General features: G+C 40.4%; 1 pseudogene; it reads left to right on the top strand.

The window, feature by feature from the left end:
- The first annotated feature begins 7,834 nt into the window (after positions 1-7,834).
- On the top strand, positions 7,835-7,954 carry LOC129891004 (5S ribosomal RNA; annotated as a pseudogene).
- Positions 7,955-13,461: the final 5,507 nt, after the last annotated feature.

Genomic DNA, 13,461 nt, shown 5'->3' with positions numbered 1-13,461 from the left:
TTGATTTTTCTCCCTCTGAGTTGGCTGCCAAGTGGTGTCAAAATTCCCTCGCCTACTGGTCCATATAGTCATTCTACGGTTTTCCTCTCATTAACTGGTTCTATGTTGAAGAGCTGTGGCATTTGAGTGCGTCGTCAGTTAGCAGTTTGCTAATCCTTCTTGTCTTGCTTAAATCCTTTACACAATACCCTCAATGTAACGTATAGTATTCCAGGAACATAATCTCATGTCGTTCCTCCGCCGCTAGTTCCGATTCTTCCATCTCGCGTGATCATACGAGCACTAACGCATTAAGTTCCATCAGAATTTTGAGGTTAAGCATGCTGGGGCGAGAGTAATACTGGGATGGGTGACCTATCTGGGAAGTCTTCGTGTCGCGTTTCATTATAATCCTTACCATAATGTGTGGGGCACTCAATTTAGCTCCAGATTTACCATAGCATTGTCTCGCGAGTCTTTATGTTTTGCCCTGTCCTTTCGTCTGTTATCTAGCATCCAGTATCGGCGTAGACCTTTAGCTCCACTATCCTCTATTCACTTTGTGTTCTCCTCATTTTCTACCACAGGAGGCTTTCTATTCCTTTTTCTTTGGTTATTTATCTATCGCAACATCATTTGCGACTAACTCTATAACCTACATTTTGGCTTTTGGTCTAGCATGCTGTCATTATCCTTCGTAATATCTCTTAACTTGGTCGATATCCTTTCATGGTTACACTCTTTTGTTTTTATATGCAGCCGCCTTCTAGTGTTATGTTGTTCAGGATCTCATCACAAACTTTTTAATGCTGTCTTATGTAGCATTCTGGCTTCCATCCAATTATTGGTAGCTTCCAGACCTTTCCAACTTGGTTCAGCAAGATATCTTATTGATATTTACATGTCCATTCAAAATATATTTCCATATCATTTGCCTCCTCCTACTTTTGCTATTTTCTCACTAACTTTCCTCCTTTAGAGGGTACTCGTACTTTCATTTGTTGGTTCTTATAGGCGTTCTAACTTCAACTAGGCAGTGCTAGTATTCTGACGATAACTATTCTAGGTTTTCTTGAAGTAGTGGCTTTGTCCCAACCTATATCCTTTGCTTCTTGGGGCGAATAGAAGTTGCGTCATTTGTTCCTTAAGTTTTCCATCCTCGTCCCTCAAGGGTTCCACTATTTTTGGGGCGACATTGTGTACACGTATTATTTTTTTGTATCTTAAGCCCCATGCTCTTACTGTGGTCTCAACGCAGGCCTTTAACTTAGTCAACGCGTACTAAGTGCATCTTACTAGTGGTTCCCCTTTGTGCCTGCATACTTGTATCACACTGTTCAATTCATACTTACATATCCCCCTTTTAATTCATACATATATTCGGTTCCTGACATCTCTTTGAGGTGCTTCTGTTAGAAGCTCTTTCCCCAATTAGTCGGTGGAGAACTATAAAATGTTATCGTAAACCATTTTCCAACCATTGTTGGAAGAAACCAAAATCTCTTAAACATCACAGTACTTCTATTAATACTTGACCTACCTGGTCCCCTTCTGAGTTTATCCTCGAGTTATGAACAACTCATCTAATTTACAATAGGAGTCGGGGGTTTGGTATTTTCAAAAATGAGTGAAGCTCAATTATTGGACATCTTATCTTTCAACCTGAGCTTCTTTTTTTTTTACAACATAGTTACAGCTGGAGATACTGTGGTCTGAACTGTACTGCTCAGACAGACTTTTGTTTCTTCAAAATAAATTTCCCCAAGTAAAAAGGGTATCCCTTATCAATGAAATGGAGAGTATCTCTTACAGCTTTAATTTAGCATCCTATAGGTACCCAGTATCAATTTCCACGACATGTTATAAGCTATGTTTTACTCCATTTTTCTTGTTCTGGGAAAATTTCGGTAGAGTTTCCTCTACATTTCTTACTTATCCCAAAACCTGCACGGAGAAAATACCAACAATGCCTCACAGGGACAACATATATATACATTTATTCGTGTCATATCATATTACTGCCATAATGCCTCACAGGGCCAACATACACATGTGTTTATCACATTTCCTATTAAAGCCGCACAGGGCCTTCTACATTATCTCAGAACAACACTGACAAAATTACCCCATATAGTTAACAAAACTTCACCTATCCTGTGCCTGTAGCTCATTTAGTCCCTTGTTCGTCCCAGTGACCTAGGAGGTGAAGTATACTCTTTCTCCGCATCTGTGTGCCATCTACTTGTCTGTCCCTCATCATCTTCCTCACTTAAGTCCATAAGACATGAATAACGCGGCGTCCCCTGGTTTACCGAGGTCCAAGATAAGGGGCTCGAGTATGTAATAACACTTACTGTAGAAGTCGGCCTAACGTAGTGCTCTGTCATCCGAGCAACTGGTGTGGCCTCCGGAATAGCTTCTCGGGTCATCGGACATTCTAGGACTATCGCCGTTGGGCCTTCCAAGGAATCAACCTTACTAGTATACTGGAAGTCCTCTGAAGGATTAGTCTCGATCGAATAGTTGGGTTCCTCCGAAGGGTCAGTCTCAATAGGAAAGCTCGGACTCTTCCTGCTCGGTCTTGGAGCTGGAGATCTCGGTCTGGAAGGTCCCTTAGGGGCCTTTCCCATACTCCCTCCACCGTCTGGAGCTGGTTTTTCCATCTTTCACCCCGATCTGTACATATCTATGAGAAAATACATTAGAACCAATTCCCTTTTTAGAAACATTACCATACACATAACAATTTATTAAGGAGGGATTATCCTAACGACACAGTTCTATCGCATGATCTTAGATACAAAAGAAAGGTAACATCTTAAATGCCCTGTAGCTTCCTATTTATAGATGTGGTGCACAACACATCGATAACTAAGACTCTACTAGACACGGTCTGCAGACACTCCAATGAAGAACTGCTCTGATACCACTTCTGTCACGATCCAACCCCGTAGGCCGCGACTGGGGCCCGACCTAGACCCCCCGTATACCCAACTATCAGCTGTGGTTAAATTGAACTGTAAATAAAACAATATTATATAAAAGAGCCCTATTGGGTGACAACATTTTCATAAACCTGTAGCCCTTTTCGTTTGTATCACAACATGATAGGGAACGCAAGCCGACAAGGCTGCCATAACATAATAACATATATCATATATCATGTAGACCCAGCTGAATCAAATTGAATACACAACCCACATATACATGTCTGCAGACCTCTAAAAATATAAATGACAACATATGGTGGGACAGGGCCCCCACCGTACCCCTGAATGGATAAAACAATGTTATACATCAGTGGACAGTATCAAAAACTAGGCCTCGATACCATGGAGCCTCTTCTAGCTGAGCTGCGTGGAATCCTAAGCTGACAGACTCCCAAAACCTGTATCTGTACCTACGGGCATGAATGCAGCCCCCCGAGAAAGGGGGTCAGTACAACATATGTACTAAGTATGTAAAACGTAACATAGTACAACTAGAGGTATATCCAAAATAGAGAAGTAGGGGAACCAATTATCAAATTAGAAACATGTACCAGTACTCTGTGAATCACAAAAACATGCATGCTCAAATTTTTAGTATAGCTGGCCCCGTCAGGGGTCCGGTGAATCATCTATGTATTATCAGTATCAGGCCCCATGCCATCGCCACCTTATTACGACACATCATCATAGTATCAGTATCAGGCCCCAGGCCATCGTCACCTTATTACAACACATCATATAGTATCAGTATCAGGCCCCAGGCCATCATATATATACATATGGATGCCGGTCCTCTAGCGAGGGACTCAGTGAACAGTGTAGTGGATTACACGAATCTGACAACCAGCCCGAGACTCGGAGAAGAAGTGTTACAGTATACACGAGTAGAGTAGTGAGAAACAAAACACAGTTTAAATCATTATCTGAGACTCAACTCTATAAGAGGACTAAGTTATTGTTTAAGAATTCGAGTAACAGTATAGTTATTCTGGCTGCCCTCTAAATGCCATTAGGGGCTACATTGATTACATCTTGAGGTTCTTAGACATATACCAAAGTAAGACTATTCACTTAAGAATTCTAGAGTATTTGTCTTCGAATAGTTTTATGACTAGGAGTTTGTACATTCATACATCTTTAACATATAAGAGTTTCCAGGGAAATAGTTTAACTACCATAGAGTTCAACATCCAGTAGTAAATAAGAGATACTTAAGAATGTAATTAACCCGGAGCTCATATCACATTCAGCTTACAACTAGGACATGCCAACAGAAGAAAGAGAATGAGCTTTACTTACCTATGCCAAAACATGTCAAGAGAAAGCTTTACATACCTTGTCTGAATTATTTCTTATCGTGTTTACCTCGCCGTCCTTTGAACCTATTCAACATGAAAGTAATATGAATATTAACCCCTCTTAACTTTCCAGCACCCTAGGTTACACCTTAGTATTAATGGAATCTATTTCCTTAGTCGTTTCCCCGACTAGTTCTGTTATTTGCTAAGGCATCGCCGAAAATTGGGCAGCACTTCCCCTATAATGTGACCTATCCAAATTTCCAATTAGGTCCCTAAGACTAAAGCCAACCAAAATCAACAACCTGCAGCAATTCACACCAACAATATACAACATAAACTCCAAACGACTTGTTCAAAAATACGATATCAAAATAGGGTTTCTAGTATCCATTTGGCAAAACCTTTAATCGTACGAAGAGGGGGTCGTATGGATGAAAACAGAAGCTCCCCCAACTCATTTAGGACATATTTATATACTGCAACAACAAGCTACACCCCTTCAGCATCACCTCACAAGAACAATACTTTATTTCGACGACAATTCAACTATAGTGACTCCAACTTAGCTTATTTCGAACGCCAAACTTTTCAAACCTTTTCCCCAACTTCCAGCAGCCCCTACGGTGTGTAATACACCCTAATTTAACATCATAAACTTCAAATTAGAGGGGAAGAACATACTTTTCCCGAAATTGGCTAGAACTTGCCGAAATTGTGCCTCGGAACTTTCTTTAGCGCGTTGTAACATCGTGGCAGCTTGCTGTCCGATTTTTGCTGCACCAAACCCTAATTTTATACTACGAATACCTCCGTATTATCCTATTATATGCTAAGTAATTAATTTATGGAACGAAATCTGGACTTACCTATTTTTTTCTCCCAAAGCCGTCACTCCCTCTTTGTTGTTCCTAAGGTTTTCTTTCAACTTTTCCTTATCTCTTCCAAGTTCTAAGCTGAATAAATGATTCCATAAGAATCCTAATATACATATATACATCCCCACGTGTTTTAGGAATATTGTAGATAATTAATTCACGAAGAAAAAATTCGAACTCACCTTGGTTCTTGGCTGCCGTAGGTGTTCTCCCTCTCTCACATTTTCTCTCCTTTTTTTGGACTTGTTTCAGCTGTATAATGACTTAATAGTCATCAACACACATATATATATTTCCTCAAGAAGTGACACGTGTCATCCCCTAAGGGTGACACGTGTCAGCCTCCCATTGGGCCACAGATCCTTGCCTTGTCCCCTAGGCTGCCACGTGGCAGTGGGGGCCACCTCCCCCAAGCAGGTGGGTCACCTACTTGACCCCAAGCAGGTGGGTCACCTACTTGCTTAGATTCTGCCACGTGTCACCCTCCCATTGGCTGCCCCGCGCAATTCTTTTTTCCTCCTCGTGGGTTCGTAATATCGTTCATAATCTCGTCTTATTTTAAGAGCCTATGAAACCCTTGATACGTAATATTGGTATGTAATCAAGTAACTCACGTATGTAAGACTTCTAAATTAGTAGTTTACGTAGATTAGTCGAGTCCTACGACTCGTTACTTGGCCTCCAACTCCTTCCGACTTCTCTTGACCCTATTTCCAACCTTCCCTACCATGGGGGCTCACATTCTCCCTTCTTAGAGTTGTTCAATAGGGTCGTAACTTAAGTGGCTCACATACTAGCTTCTAAGTAACTTAAGGAACCTTCCGAGTTCAAAGATGTGGGGTGTAATAGTACCCTTGCGAAGCATTCCTATCTGATGGACTGGGCGCATATTTTCCAAATAAGGTGGTAAGCTTAACTTACCAGCCATGTTGCCCACCTTATGAGCAACTTGATACAGTCTAATATATTTTGGGTTAAGTTCTCTTTTCTAGGTGACTCCGTTATGAACATTCAATCATCCTTTTGAACTCTGAATATCGATGTTTATTATCTGTATATCATTTCTGCCGACTTTGGGTTGTTAGTCAATAGTTTGCTTAATCCTGTTTGGCCTACCAGCTTAGTCTTTTCCCCAACAGGGGGACTTATACACTCTGCCTTACAATATCTTGTAGGGGGTCATCTGGATACTGGAATGGTAGCCCTTCTTGTAGGCAAACTCAATAAGTGGTGGACGATCATCTCAGTTACTCTTAAAGCCAACCATATAAGCCCGCAATATATCTTCTAACGTCTGATAGTATGCTTAGTCTGTTCAGCAGCTCAAGGGACAAACTGGGGTACTAATATCTACCTGTGTTCTTGATCTCTTCTTGGATTGATGCCAAATGTTAATCATTTTTGAAGTCCTTCTATATAAGATATTAGCTGGGGAAACCTCACAAAACCTTACTATCTCCATGTTCTATAACTCCTCTTAATTTCAACTTTATAGGTGCTCTTGATTGGAAGCAAATGGGCTGATACCTTAGCCTACTCACAATAGCCCATATAGTACCCTACTCTTACAGAGTATAAAATAGGTTCATAATGACGTTGATAATTTGGGAACCGTTAGCCTCGTATAGTCCTTCTCGACTCTTTTTAGAACTTTAACTGTCATTCGATCTTTTGGGTCCTTCTTTCCCTCTTTTTTTCCAATCCTTAGGGTTGGCTACTGAATAATGCTGCAGTCCCCTCTCATATAATGGCTCTCATAGTCGTTCTTTTCTTTGTCTAACATGATCTGGTATAATTCCGAAGGAATTTTGACATAGAAGCTCGCCATCCTGTAGTAACCATTTAGTTCTGCCAGTATCACTTAGACCCTTTCACAATTTCCCTTACCCCCGCTTGTAATCCTCTAGACACATTATCTTGTGTCATTCTTTACCTTTACAAGAATATGAGAGGGTACAAGAAGTATCCTAGCGCTAACTCATTAGTTCTCATGTTTTACCTTGCCTTTTTCTCCCTTATACTACACTCGATGTTGGGGTAGATCTTTGGTCCAATCGTGGCCATGTTTTACTTCACCCGTAGTACTAATTCCAACTCGGTAGTTTGGCTTAACCTATCTTTGTATCTCTCAGTAGTTAATTGCAACTTAGGCTCCTTCGCCTGGGATAATAGCTATGGGGACTCTGTAAGGTCCTACCACTCCTTTAACCTACAATTTTACACCTTTTCGGCTGAGTAGGTAGCCTTTTATCGAAGGAGAAGGGGCTAATATCGTTAAACCACAAGTAACATTCCCTCTAGAGTCATCTGGCGCTACAGTGCGAAGTGAGTCTTGTAGTCCTGGTCATATTGCGGAATTTTTGACTTTGGGTATTACTTCCTGTCATCCGTAAATTACATCGGCTGGTACCCTTACCTTTTGGGTTTTACTTTTTCTCTCTCAGAGTTGGCTACCAAGTGGTGTCGAAATTCCCTCGCCCACTGGCCCATATAGTCCTTCTGTGGTTTTCCTCTCATTAACTGGTACTATGTTGAAGAGCTGTGGCATTTGAGTGCGTCGTCAGTTAGCAGTTAGCTAATCCTTCTTGTCTTGCTTAAATCCTTTTTACAATAACCTCAACGTAACGTATAGTACTCCAGGAACATAATCTCATGCCGTTTCTCCGCCGCTAGTTCCGATTCTTCCATCTCACGTGATCATACCAGCACTAACGCATTAAGTTCCATCAGAATTTCGAAGTTAAGCGTGCTGGGGCGAGAGTAATACTAAGATGGGTGACCTCCCTAGGAAGTCTTCGTGTCGCGTTTCATTGTAATCCTTGCCATAATATGCGGGGCACTCAACTTAGCTCCAGATTTACCTCAGCGTTGTCTCGCGAGTCTTTATGTTTTGCCTTATCCTTTCCTCTGTTATCTTGTAACCAGTATTGGCGTAGACCTTTAGCTCCACTATGACCATGTCCCTCCTTTTTTTGGTCATTTTGATTTAACTTCTCCTATTGTATTCCCCCCTTTCTGTACGCACCTATTCATTAGGGTGGGCTACTGGGTAGCGCTAAAGTTAGTTCATATTGTGACCTTTGGAGCCGCTTTGAGTTTTGGCTATTATTAGCTTGCATTGCTTTAAAGAAATTTGACATATAAGCTCCCCTATCCTCTATTCACTTTGTGTTCTCCTCATTTTCTACCACATGAGGCTTTCTATTCCTTTTTCTTTAGTTATTTATCTATCGCAACATCATTTGCGACTAACTCTATAACCACCATTTTGGCTTTTGGTCTAGCATGCTGTCATTATCCTTCGTAATATATCTTAACTTGGTCGATATCCTTTCATGGTTACACTCTTTTGTTTTTATATGCAACCGCTTTCTAGTGTTATGTTGTTCAGGGTCTCGTCACAAACTTCTTAACGCTGCCTTATGTAGTATTCTGGCTTCCATCCAATTATTGGTAGCTTCCGGACCTTTCTAACTTGGTTCAGTAAGATATCTTATTGAAGTTTAGACATATATCTCACATATATTGCCAAATCAATTGTCTCCTCCTACTTTTGCCATTTTCTCATTAACTTCCCCCCTTTAGAGGGTACTCGTACTTTCATCTGCTTGTACCTTGCTCTATGTCTCTTTTTCCAGTCTCAATTTCGCCCAATCTCTTCCTCCAATCTACTTGGTACTGCATCATTTCTCTGTCTATCTGCATATTTTATAATCGGACTATCCGCATACGGAGCCTTGGCTAAATTATGAAGCGATGAGAACCTTTCCATATTTAATGTGATGTCTTGTCTACTAATCGGTACTTGAATAATGTGACCTAAGGAACAACTCATCCAAGGCCACCTTCTACTTTTCCTTTTCCTAGAATTACTTCGCACCTGTAGTCATTCCAACTCCAGTTAGGCAGTGCTAGTATTCCGACGATAACTATTTAAGGTTTTCTTAAAGTAGTAGCTTTATCCCAACCTATATCCTTTGCTTCTTGGGGCGAATAAAAGTTGCACCATTTGTTCCTTAAATTTTCCATCCTCGTCCTTTAAGGGTTCCACTATTTCTGGGGCGACGTTGTGTACACGCATCATTTTTTTGTATCTTAAGCCCCATGCTCTTACTGCGTTGCGTACTAAGTGCATCTTACTAGTGGTTCCACTTTATCCCTGTATACTCATATCATACTGTTCAATTCATACTTACATATCCCCCTTTTAATTCGTATTCGTGTTCAGTTCTTGACATCTCTTTGAGGTGCTTCTATTAGAAGTTCTTTTCCCAATTAGTCAGTGGATAACTATAAACTGTTATCGTAAACCATTTTTCAATCATTGTTGGAAGAAACCAGAACCTCTTAAACATCACAGTACTTCCCTTTTAATACTTGCCTGACCTGGTCTCCTTCCAAGTTTATCCTCAAGTTATGAACAACTCGTCTAATTTACGATAGGAATTGAGGGCTTGGGACTTTCGAAAAGAGTGAAGCTCAATTACTAGACACCTTACCCTTTAACCTGAGCTTTTTTTTCCCTACAACACAATTATGGTTAGAGATACTATGGTCTGAACTGTACTGCTTAGACAGACTTTTGTTTCTTCGAAATAAATTTCCCTAAGTAAAGAGGGTGTCCCTTATCGACGACATGAAGAGTAACTCTTATAGCTTTAATTTAGCATCCTATAGGTACCCAGTATCAATTTCCAAGATATGTTATAAACTATGTTTTATTCCCTTCTTCCTGTATTAGGAAAATTTCGGCAGAGTTTCCTCTACACTTCTTACTATTCCAAAACCTGCATGCAGAAAATACCAACAATGCCTCATAGGGCCAACAATACATATCATATCACAGCCGCACAGGGCTTTCAATGACATCTCATAGCGCAACCATACAGGGCTTTCAACGTCAACAATAATATAAAAATACTGGACTTACCTCATATGTCCAACTTTAAACTGCATCTGTTGCACTTCCTGTCTACTTTCCTTTCGGGTTTCAACTTTACATTTCAATAGTACTTGAATACCTTACCCGACGGATATCTTCCGTGGCTTCTTTACTTACCTGCATACTTCGTAACTTTCCATGTCATCAATTACTTCCTTCTATTGGTGTCGTCCTTCTATTAAGATCCAAGGTTAGTATAAGGAATTTTCCTATGACTCGGATCTAAAGCACAATCTCAGATGTAAAAGAAAGGTAATATCCTAAATGTCCTATAGCTTCCTGTTTATGGATGTGGCGCGCAACACATCAATAATCAAGACTCTACTAAACACGGTCTGCAGACGATCCAAGGACGAACTTCTCTGATATCACTTCTGTCACGACTCAACCCCGTAGGCCGTGACTGGAGTCCGACCTGGACCCCCATATACCTAGATATCAACTGTGGTCAAATTGAACTGTAAATAAAATAATATCAGATCCCCACTGGGCGATAACATTTTCATAAACCTGTAGCCCTTTTCGTTTGTATCATAACATGACAGGGCACGCAAGCTGACAAGGCTGCCATAACATAATAACATATATCATATATCATGTAGACCCAGTTGAATCAAACTGACATACACAACCCACATATACATGTCTGCAGACCTTTAAAAATATTAACGACAACATATGGGGGGACAGGCCCCCATCGTACCCCTGAATAGACACAACAATTTTACACATCAATGGTCCATATAAATAACTAGGCTTCGATACAATGGAGCCTCTTCCAACTGAGCTGAATGGAATCCTAAGCTGACAGACTCCCAAAACATGTACCTATACGTGCGGGCATGAAACACAGGCCTCCAAAGAAAGGGGGGTCAGTACGACATATGTACTGAGTATGTAAAACATAACATAATGCGACTGGAAGCATATCTGAAGTAGAGAAGCAGGGGCTAAAATATCAAAATTGGAAACCTGTACCTGTACTCTGTGAATCATGAAAGCATGCATGCGTAATTTATACAATATAGCTGGCCCTTTCAGGGATTCGGGGAATCACATCTATAGGACCATCATAGGCCCGGCGCCATCACTACCTTATTACAACACATCATCATATATATATACATATGTACCCGGCCCTCTAGTGAGGGGCTCGGTGGACAATGCAGTGAGTTGTGCACGATAACGTACCCGGCTTAGGACTCGGTGAAAAAAGGGTTATAATATACACGAGTAGAGTAGTGAGTAACTATATGCAATTTAAATTATTATCTAAGACTCGACAAAATAAAAAAGTTAAGCTTTTGTTTGAGGACCCGAGTAATGGTGTAGTCATCTCGAGTGTCCTCTAAATGCCATTATGGGCTGTCTCAAAAGTAATCTCGGGGAACCTAGACATGTATTAATATAGGACCAAATCATTTATGGAATCAAAACACTTAGTCTCGTATAGTCTTTAAGACTTGGAGCCTGTATATTTGGTACCTCTTTAACATATAGAAGTTTCCAGGGAAATAGTTCAACTACTATCAGAGTTTGATATTCAAAAGTAAACAGGAGATGTTAAGAATGGAGTTACTACGGAGCTCACATCATATTTAACTTACAACTAAGACATGCCAAAAAAGAAAGAGAGTAAACTCTATATAGTCTGTACTTTCCTTCAGGTGGTCATTATATACATATCTCGTACCCGGCCCATCCTAGGGCTCGGTGAACAACTATGGCATCATAATCTCATTTTCATACCAACTATGGTGGTAACATTTTCATAAACCTGTAGCCCTTTTTGTTTGTATCACAACATGACAGAGCACGCAAGCCGACAAGGCTGCCATAACATAATAACATATATCATATATCATGTAGACCCAGCTGAATCAAACTGACATACACAACCCACATATACATGTGTGCAGACCTCTAAAAATATTAACGACAACATATGGCGGGACAGGGCCTCCGCCGTACCCCTGAATATACACAATAATTTTACACATCCATGGTCCGTATAAATAACTAGTCTTCGATACAATAGAGCCTCTTCCAACGGAGCTGAATGGAATCCTAAGCTGATGGACTCCCAAAACTTGTACCTGTACATGCGGGCATGAAATATAGCCCCCCGAAGATAGGGGGTCAGTACGACATATATACTGAGTATGTAAAACATAACATGATACAACTGAAAGCATATCTAAAGTAGAGAAGCAGGGGATAAAATGTCAAATAAGAAATCGGTACTTGGAAAAGTAAAATCATGCATGCTCAAACTTTAAGTATAGCCGGCCCTATCAAGGATCCGGTGAATCATATTTGTAGTATCAGTATCAGGCCCCGTGCCATCATCACCTTATTACAACACATCATCATAGTGTCAATATCAGGCCCCATGCCATCATCACCTTATTACAACAAATCATCATCATATACATACATACGGATGCCAGCCCTCTAGCGAGGGACTTGGTGAATAGTGTAGTGAATTGCACGAATCTGATAACCGGCTTGGGACTCGGAGAGGAAGTATTATAGTATACACGAGTAGAGTAGTGAGAAATAAAACACAGTTTAAATCATTATCTGAGACTCAATGAAGTCATCAAGTGAACCATCACCTGGGGATCAGGGCAGAAGGTATCTGACTTATACTCTCTAACTATCACTAAGGACTATGTAAAAAGGAGTTTTTGGAAATCTTAGACATATACCAATGTGAAATATCTTATAGCAGTCTGAGCATTTGTTATCTCAGAGCCTTTTGTTTATTTACAAACAAGAGCTTAGTCGAATCAATTGTTATACAGTCATATAGAAGACTCGAAGATAGCAGCTTACTACTTTAAAGTTTAACATTCAAAAGTGAGTGAGGGTCCTGAAGTCATATTCAGAACCTGGGACCGGAATTACCCCCAAAGCTCATATCATATCCTGCTTACATCTAAGACATGCCAAAAGAGAAAAGATAGGCTTTACATACCTATACCAAAAACATACTAAGAGAAGCTTCACATACCTCTTATGGACTCCCCTTAATCGTGTTCACGTCGTTGTACTTGAAACCTATTTAACATGGAAGTAATGCAAGTGTTAACAACCTTAGACTTTTCAGCAATTTAGACTACCCACGAGTATTCATAGCATTCATCCCTTCGCTCACCTTCTCGACTAGTTCCTTAACTAGTTAAGGCGTTAACAAAAATTGGGCAGCACCTCCCCTATAATGTGCCCTATCCAAATTTCCAATTAGACCCCTAAACACTACAGCCAACCAACAACAACCTGCAACATATGTTTACACAATTCACACCAACAATATACAACATATACTCCAAACAACTCGTTCAAAAATACGATATCAAAATAGGGTTTCT

This window comes from Solanum dulcamara, chromosome 5 (assembly GCF_947179165.1).
Source record: "Solanum dulcamara chromosome 5, daSolDulc1.2, whole genome shotgun sequence".
Taxonomy (NCBI): Eukaryota; Viridiplantae; Streptophyta; class Magnoliopsida; order Solanales; family Solanaceae; genus Solanum; species Solanum dulcamara.
The sequence above is the reverse complement of the archived record's forward strand: the minus strand, read 5'-3'. Positions and strand labels throughout refer to the sequence as shown.